Source organism: Tetrao urogallus (genome assembly GCF_951394365.1).
Source record: "Tetrao urogallus genome assembly, chromosome: Z".
NCBI lineage: Eukaryota > Metazoa > Chordata > Aves > Galliformes > Phasianidae > Tetrao > Tetrao urogallus.
In genome coordinates this window covers 44,414,090-44,434,239 of record NC_136816.1, presented here as the reverse complement: position 1 = coordinate 44,434,239, position 20,150 = coordinate 44,414,090, and positions in this window count along the sequence as shown.

Sequence of the window (20,150 nt, the reverse complement as noted above, 5' to 3'; positions counted from 1 at the left end):
TCAGAGATTTTGATGCATTGTCAGAAAACCTCAGAGCACAATAATGTCATCCTTTTATGTGAGTGAATACTATTAACACTGATAAATACATCATCTGCAAGGCAGCACAGTTAGAAGTGGTAGAATGTCCTTTCTTAAGTGAGAAAACACTTATAATGGATTGTATCTTAGAATATGTGAAGCAGTGCATGAAGAGAAACTCACAGTTCTATCACAGAGACCACTGAAAATATGTGGAGATAATAATAAGTATAATAATAATTAATAATAAGTAAAAAAAACTTATTTGTGTCTATTCAGGATGAATATTCTAGGCCAAGTTAAGTGTATATAGTAGATCACGAGTTTCTTTCTCTGTTTGAATTGCCTAAATTTTTTTTCCTTTCTGTCAAAATGAAACCTTTCACAATCTTAATGATAGTATTCTTCTGTGAAAATAACACGTAACACATCATATCCTTTGCCTGATAAATATTGCTCTGTCAGTTAATTAACCGGGGAACGTACTAACAAGGCCAACCAAATCCTTCTGGATAAGATACATTATACTGAGATTACTTTTCTTCCCATATCTGTCTTCATCCATATAAGTCACTCCAGAAATAATGCCTCCAGTTTATTTGCATGGGAAATACAACAGATGAAAGGAACACAATAATACTATTTGGTAGAGCAAATTCTCAGCTACAAAACACTTTTTCAACACAGTCATTACCATAAGCTGTGTATTTTGGCCAGTAGTGAGCAAAAGTCTGCATACTGCACTCACAAAAATCTGCATGGCCATCTGGAATGAGGCTTGTTTTTCACATTGCTATCTTTCATGTCACTATAGGCACTGCATCACCCATTGCCTCACTGTGCTCACACTACTGTTTGGTGTCCAGAAAGATTCAGCAAGCATCAATGAAAGTCAATGGATCTGATTTTTTGCTCACAGAGAAATTCAGTGACACACCTTTGATTCATACATACTTCCATATCAAGTGCCATTCGGTCAAAGTGTCCCTCTGCTGCCATCTGTCTTATGGTGTCATGGAGTTAACTAGATCAATCTATGCCCGTGACAGGGGGGCACAGTAGGCCCGTGGGTCTCCTGGCCCTCAAAAATGGGAAGGAAAAGGGAAAAGGGGAGAAGGGGGAAAGGGGTAGGGAGATGGGAGCTGGATTCAATGAAAAAAAAACAAACAAACCGAGAACAGTGGCCACGATCTAAGGAGGAAATGCAAGATAACACAATATAATACAATCTAATTGAAATTTAGGCTAATAAAACAAATAAATAGGAGAGAGAGAATTTTCCAAAACCGAGCAAACCTGAAAGCAATGCCTTGGAAGTACCCCCGCACTTTCTGCCAGGTAGTGCATAAGAGTAAAAAAAGGAAGGATCAGATCTTGTGATTTCTGTGATATATCTTCTTCTCTGGCCATGAGGTACTCTGGGATATGCTGTTCTTCTTTTTTGAGAACCAGGTGTCTGGAGTTTTGATTATCTACCCATGCTTTGCATGATGTTATGATGAGGAATACCAATAGTAAAAATTACAAAACCATGACACATGGGAACAAAATATGATGGATTATTGGTGGGAAGGTTCTACCTCTACTGCTATGCCATGCCACCAATACCTGCCTCTGACACTATGGCCCAAAATTACCTTCAGAGCCTCCCTTGAGTCTATCATACCTTGGTAGAATGGAGGATTTGCACATTTGTAAGGGAGGAATGCCTTCAAAATCTGTGTATATTTTCATGGATATCCCAGTAGAAATCTAAGGTAATAGTTATGCAAATTGGAGATCTTTTGCATTAAATGAAATTCTTTGGCTATAGCTGGTAGAAAATACTGTATTATTTCTCTTCCAGATTTCTAGTGATAAAAGAGCTCACAATATTCTATTGAACCTCTTGACTGAGTAAGGTGAAATGAAGGACCTGTATCAATGTTATTCAAGAAACTGAAGTAATTTGAAATGAAAACTGGCTCAACAATGTGTAGGCAAAACGATAACAATTCCAGTGAGAATTCTACTAAGGAAGCACTGCATGTGTAGCTCTTCTTAAAGCATTTTCTTTATCAGAAGATAAAAATATACAGAAGATAAAAATGAAATGAACAAAACAATCATGGCCTTTTCAGCTCCTTCCAGAGAAGGTAAATATGCCTTCAATCTCTGTACTGAAATGAATTTCCTCCGCTATAATCATTTATTCATAGATATTACTTATATAAAATGAATGGAATAGGAGAAATTATATATAAGATACATCTAATTGACATGTCTAATGAATTTGAATTTGATCTTGTTGAATATGTTAATGTAAGAAAAACTATAAAGTGATATGCTAGTTTTGAATTGAACTATAAAATATGTGCTATGTGGTAAAATACTTGCTCATGTATTATTACAGCGTCTATTAATACTATCACAGTGTAAGAGAAAAGGTGTAAGCAATAAAGTAGTTACTATCTCCCTAGTAGTTTGTGAGTATTCATTTTGAATATATTTAATGTGCACTGCAGGGGAAAAATACCTTTGTGGTTTCAATATTACCATGACTACTGCATGACATACAAAGCAACAAACTCTTAAGTAAAGCACATCAGAATGTCATAATATTTACTATCTTATATTTCACATTGGCATTCTTTAAAATATAGAAATCGGAAAAAGAAAATTTCCAAATAATTGATATTTTTAATCTTGATTACCCTGAATTAAATTTGTGTGTGTTATTCTCATTTGAGATGTGTGTGCAACTATTGTTCTTATTTTATAAACAAGGAGCTATTTTGTCTGTTTCTGCTGCCTTTTCAAAGGCTCGAAGAAATAGTTTTAATACGTAGAATAAGTAAATAACCATTTAATGTGACAAATGTTTTGTGAATCTGAAAAGAACAGATGTGTTGTTCAAAAGTTAAATAGTACCTTTCAGAAAAGCACTGATAAAAGGAAGAATTAAAGAGAAATTATACAGAACCACAGATTCACTGAATTACAGTCATAGAATAGTTGAGATTGGAAAGGAACACAGGAAGTCATCTAGTTTAACTCATGCTAAGCATGACCACCAGTTGCCTGAGGCCATGTCAGGAAGGCATCTCAGAGGAAAGAAACTTTAAAACATCTCTGGACAGTTTGAGCTACTGCTCTATAACTCACACTGTATAGAATTGTTTTCTAATATTTAAATAGAATGTCATTTTTTTAGTTTGTCCCCGTTTCCTCTTTTCCTATCATAGGCACCACTGAAAAGAGCCTGGCCCCCTCCTGTTTGGGCTCCTCCTTCAGATGTTTATAAACCCTGATGAGATCGCTCCTGAGCTTCCTGTTTTCCAAGTTGCATAGAACTTCAGTCAGCCTCTCTTCACAGGAGACGTGCTACAATACCTTCATCATCTTGGTGGCATTCTGCTGAACTCTTTTCAGTGTGTCCATGTCTCTCTCGAACTGGAGAGCCTAGACTTGGACACATTATGTCAGGTATGTCCTCATCAATGCTAATTAGAAGGGAACAATCACCTGCCTTGACATGATGGCAACATTACACCTCATGTAGACTGGACTGGTGTCCTTCTCTGGTGGCAAGAGCACACTTCTGGTTCATGGTTCACTTGGTGTCCTTCAGGAGCCCTAAAGCAAATCTCTTTGGCACCAAGTTGTCCCCAAGCATGTTAGTTTCTAAGGCCTGGTCCTCCCTATATTCACGACTTAGAATTTCCATTTCCTGAACATCATGAAGTTCTTGTCAGACCATTTTCCCATCTTACTGAAGTCCTTCTGTATGGCAGTGTAACTCTTGAATGCATAAATCACTCCTTCATGTTCTGTGTAATCAGAAAATTAACCCATATTCCAGATCATGAATGAATATGTTTAAAATGTTTGGATCCAGGGAACACTGAACCCCTGGGGACACTAATAACATTAGGGACAAATGAGTCAAAAGTTATATTACACAAGTAAAGAAGAAAACCTTCTGCAAAAATTTCAGCAGGATTTATCAAGATTTGAATTAAATAATCTTCAAATAAGAAAATGGCTTTTAGCAAAGCACTCTATTCCAAAATAAATTCAGATTTCTGTGTCTTATAATGTAATTTAATGCATTTCCTTAGCTTTCAAAAATCATTTTTTATTATTTCCAGCCTCCATTTTTAATATTTTCTGTGTTGTTTTTTATGCCCCATCCCTGGAGACATTCAGGGTCAAGTAGGACAGAGCTCTGAGCAACCTGTTCTAGTCATAGATGTCCCTGTTTATTGCAAGGGAATTGTAATAGATGACCTTTAAAGTCCCCTTCCAGCTCAGAAGATTCTGTGAGTCTTGATAGTCCTGGGCACAGTGACATGCTGCCTCAGAATTGCTCTGCCCTCATTGCAAGTACCAAGAGGACAGTAAATTGTAAATGGCACACATGAAAAAAAAAAAAGATAATTTAGTTCTTTCATGAGCCTGTGTAATCTCAGAAAACTCTGTGGAGCATATGAAAGTAATATCTTGTAATAATAGAGCCAAAGCCAGAATTCAGAATGAAAGTGAATTGAAAAAACTTCCTTGAAAAACAGAGCGTCCTCAGAAGGTGAATCCTTTCAAAGGGCAAAGGACAGCACTTTACCACGTTCTAAAATTCAACAGAATAATCATTCATATATTAATATTAATTCCTCAATAGTACATAATTTATATCTTATAATCAACAGTACCTAAGAGTATCAGGGCAGATATTATTAATGTTCTTTCTATTCAAGACAGATTTTTTCACAGATTATTTTCCCAAGAAAATGTCACTTCCATTGGAACAAATACTTCTGTAATTTATAGCAGATCCTATGAATGTATTCATTGCACAGCAAAAATATCCAGTTCCTCTTAGCACAACCATTTTTATACTATACCTTAGGTGGTTATTGAGTCACAAATCTACTATGACTCTCATGATTGACTAGTGCAGAGTAATCTCTCTCTTTTTTGTAATTAAGCAAGATTCTGTTGTTTCGATACTGCTAGTTTCAGAGAAAAATGTCTAGATTGAGAACAGAGGGTCACAAATACAGTATGGGGAATGCCATTATGAATTTTACAGCAGATTGCCTAATTTTTGGAAACAGAGATGAATGGGGATTTTTTTAATTTATTTTTTGAGGGAATTTCCTCTTGTTGTTTGTAAGTGTACTGACCCTTACAAAGCCTTCAGTTGAGATACTAGTGAGATGGGCCAAAGCAGCATTTCACCTCAGGACTCTTCTTTACCTGGCAGAAAGTGGTGCTATAAAACACTGCGCTCTGCAAAAGCTGGAAGTTTTTTGTTGGCCTTGCTCCTACCTATTTCAGTTACATTGCATCCTAAAACTAAAATGAATAAATGAATAAATATATAAATAAAATAAAATAATAAAAATCAAGAGCTGTGAAGACCTTGGATAACTTTGTTTAAGAACTCATAGATCTTGATCTACAGCATAACTTTTCAAGGTCTACAAAGAAACTTTAGATAAAAATAAAGTGATCCATAACTTAGGAATAGAAAGAAGAAATATGTTTTTTTCCCCACAGAGCCCTGTTACCTTCACCTGTGAGTAGACTGTGTGATGTTATATATCATTCAGCTTAGATACCCCATGATCAGTAAAAACACAGCAAAACAAAGCTTACATTAATCCAATCTCATTCTAATGACTGATTCATAATGGGAATACAAAAAGAATGGAAATTTATTGAAAACACCATATACTTTTAAAAGCTGGAGAAGAATAAATGCTTCAACCTCAGAAAGAATAAGAAAATAAAAGTGAATATCAACATAAACCTACTTTTTTTAGAGATTTTCCAATTTACATAAAATTTTGTCCACTAATAAAGCGAGATAAAGGCAAGTTTGACAGTATAAACCAGCTCCGATGAAAATTATCTCAGTGTTTGTGCAAGTGAATGTCCTCTTGGCATAAGAACTGGCATATTCTGTAATAAATTGATTTTCTAAATGTGCTTAATCAATACAGTCTAACTGCCATCCATTCTATCTTTCCTTTTGTAAAGATAGCTACAAGATGAAGCAGGATTTATAATGAGAAGATTTGAATACTTCATAACATTTTGAAAATTGGAACTTTCATACTTTACATACAGCATGTACTCCTGTGCTCATCTGATGCAATAATGTATCTACCAGTTCCCTATATGGGAAACAGATATATTTCTCTCTGAAACACTACAATAGAAACACAACTTTCACCTTTACAGTTCTGTTTAAACAGACCACAGCTAACAAAACTTCACAGAATTTTATTGGCCAGATTTCTAAATTCCATATTTTACAAAATATGTCTCTGCTCAAACTGCTACTGAAGCAAACAAACAAACAAACAAACAAGCAAATAAAATTTTAAATGTCTTTAAAAAGGTAAATCAACCTCACCTGCAGAAATGCATTTATTCTCTGTACTTTTTAGCTGCTGTTATACCTCTTACGACTTTTTTCCAGCATCTGAAATCTATTTAAAATGTTTATAAATAAAAGATCATTTTTTAATTTGTTTTATTCTTAAATATATTCACTAAATCTGAAATATTAGCACAGTTTATGTGCTAAGAAGAATCTCCTACAATACATATGTATATATTATACTTTCACTTCCACCTTACTGAGCAAAGAAATCTTTCCAGTATCTTAAAAAAAACACACTTTTTGATCTGTTTAACATGAGGGACGCGTTCTCTGGCTCTGATTTTCTGCAGTGTCAGCATAGCAGAAACAGAGCAAAGCTGTGTGTGTTTTTGTTGCTTATATCAGAAGAGCTCAAAAGATATGAGGTTTAGGTTGAGTTTATGAGAGCAGTTCAAATCTTACTGGACACCTAAATTATATGACTCTTCGAGGTTTCTTCATCAGAATTCCTTAATCCTTATATTCCTGGAGTGAGGAAAAGCAGAGATCTGTTGCCCTCACAATTCTTTAGCTATAGTAGTAGATAAAATAGATTTTTTAAAAATAGAAAAACACATGCTTTTCCCTTTGGGGAATAAACCTGAGGCAGATGAAGTACGGGCTCTACACAAGTAGTATGCAATTGTACAATTAAAAATGATATTAAAGAAAATGCAGACAACAGAAGACCTGAATGTTCCTGGGAAACACTGATTTTTGAATTTCTGAACTTCTGAATGCTTTACTGCAAGATTCAAATTCTTAATTATTTCAAAATCATTTTCATGTACCCACAAATAAGAAGGGACAGAGGAAAAGTTAAATAATATGCCATGTATCACAAAAGTAAATATGGCAAAGCTATTTGTGTTTTTGTACAGTATGTTTGGTCTTTTTTCCCCTCAGTTTGTAAGCAAAATGAATGGCACAGGCATATGTTTGTGATGGGACAGTAGCAGGGAAATAGTCTTAATTCATTTTTACCCTCTTTCACTTGCCATGTGACGTTTATGTAGGAAGAGAACTTTTCTTAGGCACATTTTTCTTTTAATTTTTCCTCACCTATTCTTAAAATGCAACATGTTCTTTTCTGCATGTCCACATATGTACATGCATTCTATAGCTCCAAGGGCACACTTCCCTGGAAGTTTCTTTTCACAAAAGGAAGATATGATCATACAAGATGTGAGTCAAGAAGAAGACAGAACACAGAAAGAAAAGGGAAGGCAAAAAAAAAAAAAAAAAAAAACAACCCTCAAGATACTCATTGAAATATAGCTACTTAGTAAACTGCTTTGGTTAAGCTGCTGACTGCACAACACTTCTGGCTGTATTTTTGCAAGACTGATGTTCAGATTTTAAGACTAACATTCAAATTAATTTCACTTAATAAAGGATGGAACCTTTTTTTTTCCATCCTGTGGAAAATAAAACAAACCTTCAAGTTCAATTTTAACCATCACATGTAAAGGAGATAACTATACAGACCTACTGCTGCAGTCAGATTTCATAGTCAGGTCTTCTGGATGAAACATTTTCTCTCAGTAATTCATTGTCTGAGGAGAATGATGGAATCCTGGAAGACACTGTAGCTTCATGAATATTTGCTGAGTTCAGGTCCCATGTCATATTTCACTCTTTCTAGGATTCACTGCCTAAAGATATGCTGTAGCTAACTTTATTAGGCAACCGAGCATACAAATTCTGTTGGGAACTTTTCCTGGGCCACTGCTGTGCTCAGCATGAGAAAGTGGATGTTCATCTTGCCCTATCTTGCAGACAACAGAACGAGAAAAGCAGTCAAATGAGCACCCTATATACCTACTGATCTTATGGAGCTCTACAAATATGGCTAGAAAGCAAGAACAAGCTTCAGTAAACTACTGGACTTTATGCAAAATGATATTCAGAGACCTGTTTTGATCAGTAAAAACCTAGTGACAAAGCATGACAAAGAGATAAAGCAGCCAGCCTGTTCACACCCATAAAATTGTGTGTGTTTAAGTGGTAAAAAGTGTACTTTATGTGTGGAATCTATAGAAGAGTTTATGTGGCAGCAAGTATATTCAGCATGCTAATTCTCATGAGACAAAAGAAAATTAACCCACACACATATGCACATAATTTTAGTGCAAAGTGTTCGAAGCAGGTATGCTGCTGAGTTATATTCTGTCTCTGAATCTTCATTCCTGTTATGAATGTTCCCTGCTGGCTTTTCTATACCTAGTTTCAAAGTCAGACAAGTCTGTCTCTTTACTGGATTAAGCAAGGTTTGAAATAATGTCTTACATGAACTTGCCTATAGTTCAGCCACTAAGCCACTGTGCAAATTATTTTTGAATCCATGAATTAAAATCAAACATTGATAAAGTCTATTATCTCTTTACTTTCTATACCTGGTCATGAGCTCGTTTTTAAAACCTTGGGATTTTTACTTTAACTGTTTAGTAATTAAATAAGATAACAAAAATGTTATTAAAAAAAACTGAAATCATTTCAGGGAATAATAATGTTTTCTGAAGGATTTTGTTAGCAGTATACTAAGCTAGACATTGTGCTTTTCATGCTGTATATTTATCAAGGATATATAATCCCTTTCAGCACACACACTGACAAATGTTAAGACTATTTTCTTCAAGCTACAAAACACTGAATTTAAAAAATTTCAAAAAAATACTGAATTTTAATTGCCACTCAGTGAAGTAGTCTTTGTCTATTAAAACAAAAATAATCTTGACAATAAATTATTTCATTACACAAAAGGATTCATGATACATTATTATAACACATTGCTTACATAATTTACTGTAGAAGCAGTTAATTCATATTTCAATGTCCTGACCAAGGTGATCTGCTTTCTTGGAGATATCACATAGATGTAGTTAGAGGTTATAAAGCATCTCCTTTCCACTCATTTTTTCAGCCTATTCATCATTATTTGATAACAGATTTTGCTATAAACAGTATAGACTTACAGCAAATATATGTATATAGATATATACTAGATATTGCTACTAGCATAAGATATAGGTAATATTTATATAATCACCTTCTATTTGTACTTTAAAAGACCAAACCAATACACTGAGGTATGTATAATTCCAGCCAGTATTCAATTCACAAAGGCAGGATGAATATACAAAGTTACTGTGTACATAAACATAAAACATGTATCTGTATATGAATACACACACAAAAATGGTGCATAGATACTTACACCCACAAAAATTAATGCCATGTATTTCTCAGCAGAAGCCACTTAGTAGTAATTCGGCCATTCTTTCTAATCATTAATTAGCAGACTATTAGTTTTAATAGCAAATATGTGAGATCTGCTATTTAAAAAAAAAAATCCCATGACTTTGTGCAAAGAAATGTAGTTTAGCAGTTGTGCTAATACAGTCAGCTTTGTCAATCTGCTTGTTGACAGAACTTTGAACTGGCTCTATGTCAAAATCATAAATCAAACAGCAGGTTTTAGTACATTTGCTTTTAAGAAACAAGGATAGCTTATTTTAGGGTTCCTTCTCTGCAGTTATTCAGTCCTCCCTTCCAGAAGCATTCACAGCCATATGCCCAGGACTAATTCTGGGAGCAAGATAAAGTGTAAGATTCATTTGGTGTTCAATGACAGTTCTGTCACTGGATGACACCCTCATTCTGAGACCCAGCAGAACGTTACAGAAGGCACTGCTTTCAGAACAAGATAAATTCACAGTGAACTTCATCTGAAATATAAATAGCTTTTTAAATTATTGCTTCAGAACAAAATTGTTTTATTAGGAGTTTCAATGTCAGATTCATTTGCCAAGTGAAATTTTCAGTTTGAGATAATAGAAATATCAATAGTCTTGTCCAAAAATTCCTCAATATTTCAAATATATTCCCTTCCATAATTAAAATTAAGTCTAAATCTTATGTAAAAGAATTATCAGATAGATAATTTTTTGTTATCTTGAGCAATATTTCATCTCCTGAATATTTGTATTTCCGAATTTCAGATATACTTTAATGTTTTGTATCTAATATTATGGCAGCTGTTGGACTTTCTCAGTATTTCTCACAAATGGAAAGATATTTAGCTGAAACAACATATTTTATGAATGTTTGCAAACAGGCTCTTCCAAAGCCTGCCCTGGATTTATTTTAAAGTAGAAGTATTTAAACTGAAGTATTTAAGTAGAAGTTAAGTAGACGTATTACTTTTTAAACACAAGACATACTCCTGAAATGAATCAAATTAAGCATGTCCTGACCCAATTTTCAGTCCGCAGCCAATTTTTTTATCTAAGAAAAATTATCAAGCTTTTAAATTCTTATGAAGACAATAGAAGTATAGTAAAATTGAAAAGAATCCAGAATATTAAGGTTTAATGCATGTTAGAGTTTAGTTTGATTAATGAATGATTGAACCTGCAATATTTTCATTTTAAATTTTGTCCACTCAATAATATCAATAGCAAGTTTTCATTCTACAGAAATATTTTTTATTTTTTTAATTTTTTTTATATTTGGTCAATTTTACATGTGAACATTATAGTTATCTTTGATTCCTCCACTTTGCTAATCTGGGATGTTCTTATTAATGTGAACACTCATACTGATATTTTGTGGGGGGTCTTCTTGTGACACCAAAGAATCCAACCACAGATTTTTCTTTCCTCCCCAGTTCTTTTTTCCTTTTTTTTTTTCCCCTTTTTCTCCTCGGTTACAGTCATTCATGGCTGACCCAGTATTTTAGATGCTATACAAGAATCAGTATTCTAGACCCAGGGATTTGAATGACTATTATGAGTATATAGGAAATGGGAAACAGAAGGATATTGTTGAACCTTAAAAAAAGGTTGACGTTTTGCTGGCCCTAAGCAGTTCTCTTCAATGTTGAAGCTTTTGCAGCATTCAGTCCTTTGATTTATTAGCAAAAGTGTAACGCAAGTTGGCCATTCTGAAATCACAAAAGTTGCCTGTACCTTCCTATTATATTTTAAAAAATTAAAAAATAAAAATTAACCTCTCTTCTGTTCTGCCTCTTTCTGCCTTTTAGATATTTTTCAATTTTCTCATTAAAGGACTATTCAAGTAAAATTTCATTATTAACAAAATATTTTTAAGACTGTAAGATGTCAGCTGTCATGTGAGATGATTATAAAAATATTCCTGAACAAGGTTTCAAAATTTGAAGTCAGCAGTTCCCATTCAAATTTTACTACACAAATGGTTAGACTGATATCAATTTTGCTGAGAATAGAAGCCAATATGGAATATTTTTGAAAATCACAAAACAATAAGCATGACAAATATGAAAACATACTGAATTCTCTACTATTTTGTAGGACTTCACATCTCACGGAGTTTCCATACAACTAAGAACAGAGAATCATAAATAGATTTAAGCTTACCTTAAGTTAATGGTATATCACAACCCTTTCTCCTCAGATAATCTACAGATGTCTTAAATTTATTCATATATACAGTTTATTCCAGTATTTCCATCAATTGCAAAATGAGTCATGTCTTAGGAAATCATCTCAATGTAGATATTTTGCAATTACATTAATAACGTTAATTACATTCATGCACCTATATCATTGTTCACAGTAAAAATACAAGCTGCTCTTGTCTCAGAAATTTAATGTTTAATTGGACTTCTTTAGTAAATAATTGCCTACAATTGGATTATTTGTTTTGGTCCAACTTCACACTAACATTGAAAGTAGGCTAAGAACTAGGTCAAATTCTACAAGTACATAAAGACCCTGGTTGGAAGTAATTTTTCTTCCTTTTTTATGTGAGTTTTGTGCATACAAATAGAAAACAAACAAAAACAAAAATGAAAAAACATCAAACTTTATTGATTTACAGGAAATACCTATTCCAAGTCATCTCTTCATTATGGCTTGTAAAGCAGGATTCAAAAGATTTGAAGAATAATTTTTTACATCACGTCATACTCTCTTAATATTCTGGTTCTAGCCATACAATAAGAACTCAGATGAAGACCCTTAGAAACAAAACAACAGAAGTGTATATAACTTCCAGATGTACCTCATTGATTTTTGAATGACTGAAGACATACTTCTGACCTGACATTGTGCCTCCAAGCAAAGACAAAAATGTATTTATATATGTATATTCAGGGTCTGCAGGGATGCGACAAGGAAGGCTAAAGCCCGCCTGGAATTAAATCTGGCAAAGGGGATAAAGGATAATAAGAAAGGTTTTTTCAAGTACATTAACAGTAAAAGGAAGACTAGGGAGAATGTGGCTCCCCTGTTAAGTGACGGGGGTGTTCTGGTAACGGGGGATGCTGAGAAGGCGGAGATACTGAATGCCTTCTTTGCTTCTGTTTTCAGTGAAAAAGCTCCCACTCGGGAATCTGAGACCCTGGAGGTGAGTGAGAGGATCTGGGGAATGGAAGACCTCCCTTCTGTCAGGGAAGAGGTGGTCCAGGAACGCCTAGGCAACACCAATGTTCACAAATCCATGGGACCCGATGGGATTCATCCACGGGTGCTGAGGGAGCTGGCAGAGGTGGTTGCTGTACCGCTTTCTGTCATCTTTGAGAAGTCTTGGAGGACGGGGGAGGTGCCTGAAGACTGGAAGATAGCCAACGTCACCCCAGTCTTCAAAAAAGGCAAGAAGGAAGACCCAGGCAATTATAGGCCAGTCAGCCTCACCTCTGTCCCTGGAAAGGTGATGGAACAGCTTGTACTGGATGTCATCTTCAGACAACTGGAAGAAGAGGAGGTTATCAGGAGTAGTCAGCACGGGTTCACAAGGGGGAGGTCGTGCTTGACCAACCTGGTAGCCTTCTATGATATTGTCTCTGGCTGGGTGGATAGGGGGAGAGCAGTGGATGTAGTCTACCTTGATTTCAGCAAGGCGTTTGATACTGTCCCCCACGACATCCTTATAACAAAGCTGAGGAAGTGTGGGATAGATGAGTGGACAGTGAGGTGGGTTGAGAACTGGCTGACTGGCAGAGCACAGAGGGTCGTTGTTGGTGGTGCAGAGTCCGGTTGGAGGCCTGTAACTGGCGGTGTTTCTCAGGGGTCTGTGCTGGGTCCGGTCTTGTTCAACATCTTCATCAATGACCTTGATGAGGGGATAATGGCCACCCTCAGCAAGTTTGCCGATGATACGAAGTTGGGAGGATTGGCTGACACGCCTGAAGGCTGTGTTGCCATTCAGCAAGACCTGGATAGGCTGGAGAGCTGGGCAGAAAAAAACCGGATGAGGTTTAACAAAAGCAAGTGTAGAGTCTTGCATCTGAGGAGGAATAATTCCATGCACCAGTACAGGCTGGGGGATGACCTGCTGGAGGGGAGCTCTGCAGAGAGGGACCTGGGTGTCCTGGTGGACGACAGGTTGGCCATGAGCCAGCAGTGTGCCCTTGTGGCCAAAAAGGCCAATGGCTTACTGGGGTGCATTAAAAGGAGTGTGGCCAGCAGGTCGAGGGAGGTGATCCTCCCCCTCTACTCTGCCCTGGTGAGGCCTCATCTGGAGTACTGCGTCCAGTTCTGGGCTCCCCAGTACAAAAAAGACAAGGATCTCTTGGAAAGAGTCCAGCGGGGGGCCACGAAGATGGTGAAGGGCCTGGAGCATCTCTGCTATGAGGAAAGGCTGAGTGAACTGGGTCTGTTCAGCCTTGAGAAAAGACGACTGAGAGGGGACCTGATCCAGGTTTATAAATATCTAAGGTGTGGGGGGCAGATTGGCGAGGCCGGACTGTTTTCAGTGGTGAGTGGAGACAGGACAAGGGGAAACGGCTGGAAACTGCAGCATAGGAAGTTCCACACAAACATGCGCAAGAACTTCTTTACAGTGAGGGTGACGGAGCACTGGAACAGGCTGCCCAGGGAGGTGGTGGAGTCTCCTTCTCTGGAGATGTTCAAGACCTGCCTGGATGCCTACCTGTGCGACCTGCTGTAGGGAACCTGCTTTGGCAGGGGGGTTGGACTCGATGATCTCTGGAGGTCCCTTCCAACCCCTACAATTCTGTGATTCTGTGATTCTGTGATATTCAGATTCTCCTCACTTCATACACACACACACATTGGAGGTATCCTATGAAAACTGGCTTATCTTAAAGCTGTTGAGACTGAAGGATATAAGAATTGATCACATTTGATAGAGAACATAAATACATCCATGTTCTCTAAATGTTCTTAAATAGTGTGGTTTTTTTTTTTTTTTTGTTTGTGACTTGGCCACACTGAGAGTGTAACTACATCAATGGAGAAGGGAAGAGCCACTGAAAAATTGCTCATATATCAGTCACTTAATTATTCAGGAATTTTTTGAGATTAATTCATTTTTGAAGCTTTGAGAAAATTATTGTATCAAATAAAAACTAATAATAAACTAATAATAAAAATATTATTATTTGATATCTTAGTTGCTGTTAATTTTGAACCACAAATTTAATATTTTAATCTCTGATTTAAATGCAGTTACTTGAATGTCATCTAAGATATTTTTCTTCTAAGGAATCAAATCATGAAGATGGAGAGAAGGGCAACGATGTCAAATATAACATCTTTCCATCTCAGTTTCTTCTTTAACTATGACAACTTGTAAAATATAAGAAACCAACAAAAATATGGTGTTATTGCTCCAGAATATTCCTCCGCCAGCAAGCTTCCTTTCAGGACATTCCTGATCCAGATAAATCCTGTCATTTTATGTAACAACTCTTGAATTCTTTTCAGCATGAGTTTCTCTCATCATGTCTTCTACACTTATATTAATTTTTAGTGTCTGAAATGTCTGTTGACAAGAAAAACCACCACTTAAACCTTGTTGTGATATAGAGAAGTACCACTTCCTTTTTTATTATGTACATGTTACTTTCTAGTTCTAGTTTATATCCACTCTTTATCAAATCTACAGAAATACAAAGAATGTTTTGTGAGGGACCTTGAAGAACATCTAGCTCCAACTTTCCTGTGTGGGCAGAGACACTGTCTACAAGATTAGGCTGACCAGGGCCACCTTCACCCTGGCCTTGAACATTTTTGGGGATGGGGCATCCACAGCATCTTTGGGCAACCTATTTTGGTGCCTTACTACTCTTATAGTAAAAACTATGGACATGTTTTTTTCCTTCCTTACACTATACATAATCTTGCCATAACCATGCTTCTCCCTCTTTGTCTTCTCTAGGCTGAAAAGTTCTAATCCATCCATTAACTTTCTTAATTTTTCCCGATGTGGAAGATATTTTCTATCAGTGATTTGCTTAAGGCACCTCTTTACTTTTCTCTTGTTTCACTAAATTCCTCTTGAGATAGGATGTAAAAGAAATAAAGATGTGCATTGCAATGAACACATGTGAAAAGATACTTACAATTTGATTCTGTATTTTCTTATAATACCTACGCTCGGTTTGGTCTTTGAATGATTATGAATTTTGAAAGAGTAAATGAACACTGAGGGCTGGAAAGTTATGGTTTCTTGGGAGTTAGATCTTGTGATTGTTCTGGTAGTGTGTGTCTTTGTTGCAACACTTAGGCATCCTCACAGATACAATCTCAAGATGTAGCTTCTATTTTAACTCACCTCAGCCTGGTCTAATACTCAGTTAAAGAGCAACCTAAAGATTCTTGGGTCTTTTTTCTGCCAATGTTAACTCTCTCATTTTGATTGTTTTAAAGGACTGAAATCTTACCATCCCTAAGTTTTCTGAATCAATTCTCTTGCTTAAAAAAAAAAAAAAAAAAAAAAGACACTTTCCTCTTGATAGTGAGGAATGTCTTTTTTGTGCACGTTGGCACACCAGAAGGCTGTGCTGCCATTCATTGAGAGCTGGACAGTGGAAGAACTGTATGGAGAAGAATCTCTTTTGAGATTCAATAATGGCAAGTGTACAGTTCTGCAGCTAGGGAGGAATAGCCACATCCATCAGTGCATGCTAGAGGATGACTGCTGAAAAGGAGATGCAGGGAAGAACCTGGGTGTTCTGGTGGACAACTTGTTGACCACTAGCCAGCAGCGTGCCCTTGTGGGCAAGAAGGTTGATGGTGTCCTGGGGTATGTTTAAAAGACTGTGACCAGAAGGTTGAAGGACATGATCTTTCCCTCTCTGCTCTGCCCTAGTCAGGCCTCATTTGGAATACCGTGTCCTGTTCCACACTAATAATTTATCAAGCTTCTATATGTACACTGTTTGCTATTTTTAAGGAAAAATATGATTTTCACTTCACAAAGTAATAGTGAACAGAAAACTAGATCAACCACTTAGGCATTAGAATTCTTGTTTTAGACTCTAAGAAGAAAACTATTTCTGACTGAGATGCTGTGAATTTTTGCAGCAATAATTTTACACCTAAGGTGTTGTTTTCTTCATGCAGAGACAGCAATGAGATTGAAAACAGAGACAACAGAAACTTATAAACTTAGAAGAAAAATAAGCCCAAAGCTACATTACCACAAAATGATTAATGTTTTAAGCAGTATTCAGAAGTTTCACAATTAATCACTTCCTTGCTGGATTATAGAATATATAATAGCCTCATCGGATTATAGAATATAAAATAGGAGATAAAATTGTTAAGAATAAAAATAAGTAAAAAATATGTTTGAGTTAATATGATCTATGTCTGAAATAAGAACTATTCTGTAAAGGCAAATCTCGTCATTTAGTGGATTCTTCAATATAATTCTTCGTACCTCTTGTTTGAACAAGATACTACAGATTTGGTTAATATTTTCTTATTAAATTTAGTATTTCTGGGTTAAAGATTGGGTTTGTGGATAGGATTTGTAGAGACACATAAGAAATATCTTTTGTACCAAACAGATAAACTTGCAGCTAGGGCTGGACTGCAAGATTTCATTTTACTCAGATACTAATTTGCAATCTATTTCTGTAACACCTCATTGCAAACCACTCTCACTGATATACCTCTTCTAGCCTTCTTTTCATCTAGTTTAAATACTTCTTTTAAATTTATGTGATAAGTGTCCTTATTCTAACTTTCATCTGCTTCCTGTAGCTTTTGGAAGCTCTATTTGTCTCATTTTCTTTGGAAATGGTAAAGAATCCCCATTATTTGTTTACAGTGCTGTCTTCAAGATGATTGAAGAATGGAATCATTCAATTCCAAGTTTTCTTCTCTGAATGATTACACTTGCATCATATTCATTGGTATTTCATATTTCCAATAAGTACTTATTTTTTGTCTTTTGAACTTAAAAATAAATAAAATAGGTAATGATAATAATAATAATAATAACACTCCTATTTTCAATCTCACTGTTCTCTTTCTCTTGCAGACTTATATTACCATGATGCGTCCTAGGTAATACTTTTAATTAAATGTCTAGAATATCACCTTGTTTAACTTAATGTTGTCAAACAATTTCTTTGTTGTATTTCACTTTATTCTTCTTCTGAAAATTTGTTCTCCTAATGGTGCAGATGTCCCAGCCATCAGTACATGGAATTCAATCCTATTGTAACTAATGTGAAAAACACTTCAATGTATTTTGTAGTTTGAAGGAAAAACAGAATGCTAAATTAATCAACTAAGAAAATTGCCTTATTTTTTTAATAAAAAATAAGAAAGTATAGACATATTTATAACAGAAGGAAATCAGCACAAGAAATCTGAATCTCCTAACTTCTGTTTGTTTTCCCCTTGGAAAGGTCAAGTTATGACAGATTTATGCCATTTTGAGTAAATGCTGTTCATAGTGAAAGCAAAAGAAAAAAAAATGAAAGAGAAAACAAAAATTGTTTATTTTCGAGGAAAAGGAAGCTTATATGTACCTAAAATCATAAAATGCAGTTCTACATACAAGACCAAATAAGTGGGTTTTTTTCTCTCAAGAAAAACTTCAGTTGAAAAGTTTTAGTAAAAACTTATTAATACAGAAAGTAATATCATCATCTCCAAAGAAAAAAATAGAGGTCTATTTGGCATATGTAATTACTTGCAATGTCAGGAAGAAAGTGTTTTTCCAGGATGATGTGAGAGAAAATACATGACAGAAGTTTCCGAGATTGTGTTGCCTTCCCACCACTAGTATCACTGGCATACCATCTCTGACAGTTTACATAAGCTTGTTTCCCCTATTTACTCATTTGCTTTGAGGCATTGACTTTGTAATCCACTGTAAACCATGAGGTTTTTTGGCTTTGTTTCCAGATGAAAATACAGCAAATTTTTCAAGAATAAGGAAAATACATTTTAATTTTTATATACTCTGAAAATAAATAAATAAATAAAATAAAAGTAATGAAGTAATTATGTGCTGTTGCTGGGTTTTTGTTTTTCTTCTTCTTTTTTTTCTCTGAAGGAGACTCACCGAATTTATCTCCCTTTTCCCTCTTTAAGAATCAAAATTGTTCCTTTAAGATAAAAATGACCTAACAATGGAAATTAGAATTCCAGAAAAGTCACCAGAAAGCAGAAAGTAGTGGGACAGGTTTCCTAAAATCTGCATTTGAGGAATTTTTGCCAGATACACATCTCTGATTGTCACATAAATCATTTTCCTGATAGGGAAAGACAGTGTCAGAAAAAAGAATCAGAATTAATGGTCCACCAAGAGATTTTTGTTTCAAAGGAGAATTAATACTGTCAGCTCAACTGACGAGAGGCACATGCATACTTCACATGCTAAAAGACAACTTCCCAGTTGTGTATGAGTTACTCAAATTGTGTGTGAGTTACTCAAATTCACGTCCTCTAGAACAAATGGCCAAGTGAGGAAAATATTTTAAAAACAAAACAAAACAAAAACAAACAAACAACAAGAAAACAGAAAAAGAATTTGTAATGGTCAGGATGTAAGTAGAGCACAGAAAAGATTTAAGGCTCTCTTCACTCAGAAGGCAAGTACAAAGATAACCAGTTTTGAAGCCATACGATTTCCATGTGGTCAAAATTCTAGCACAAAATAAAATTATTTAATAGTTGTTCCAGCAGTCTGAACCACCTCAATATTGCTCAGTGAGAAAAAGCATAGCATCAATTAAAAAAAAGAAAAAAAAGACTAAAGAACAAACTGGATAAGGATGGACTAGAACTTAACATGGCCTAAATTAATTTCTGATGTTGAAGTGAGTTAAAATTGTGCAGATACTAAGTTAATATACAAACTGACTGGATTGACTTTCATTACTTCCAGGTCGGAGGTGAAATCTAAGAATAATCACAGATCTGTTATATTTTGAAGGTCAAATAGGAACCTAACCTAGTGCCTTTGCTGAAATTATTCATTTCCAGTAGTTTATGAAAAGCCTCAGTTCTGAATATTCATATTCCAGTGATAATAATTCCTGAAGTTAATATAAATCTAGCTTCTAGAAACTAGAGATGTAATTATTAGATTTGGATATCTCAATTTCATGCATCTGAATGTATTTCCAAAGCTTACAGCTTTCCTTTACTTTACTGCTGTATTTCTGGCATGCGGTTTACAGGACTGTATTTACTTTTTCGTAATTTGCATTTTAATTTGAATCTTCACGATGCTTTTTCCTTCCAAATACATACAAACAAAAGTGCAGTGTTCTTCTATGAACTACATGGAAAAAATCCTGCATCGAAAAGAGGTCAATCAATTAATTTTTCAGTGTGTTCTTCACTAAATAGAGCAAGGAAAACTAAGTTGTTTAAAGACTAGAAAGCTAAACCATTAAGAAAGTGAGTACATTTGAGAGTACATATTTTGCAGTGAATTTTTAAATTTTGTTTTGAATTTAAGCTTT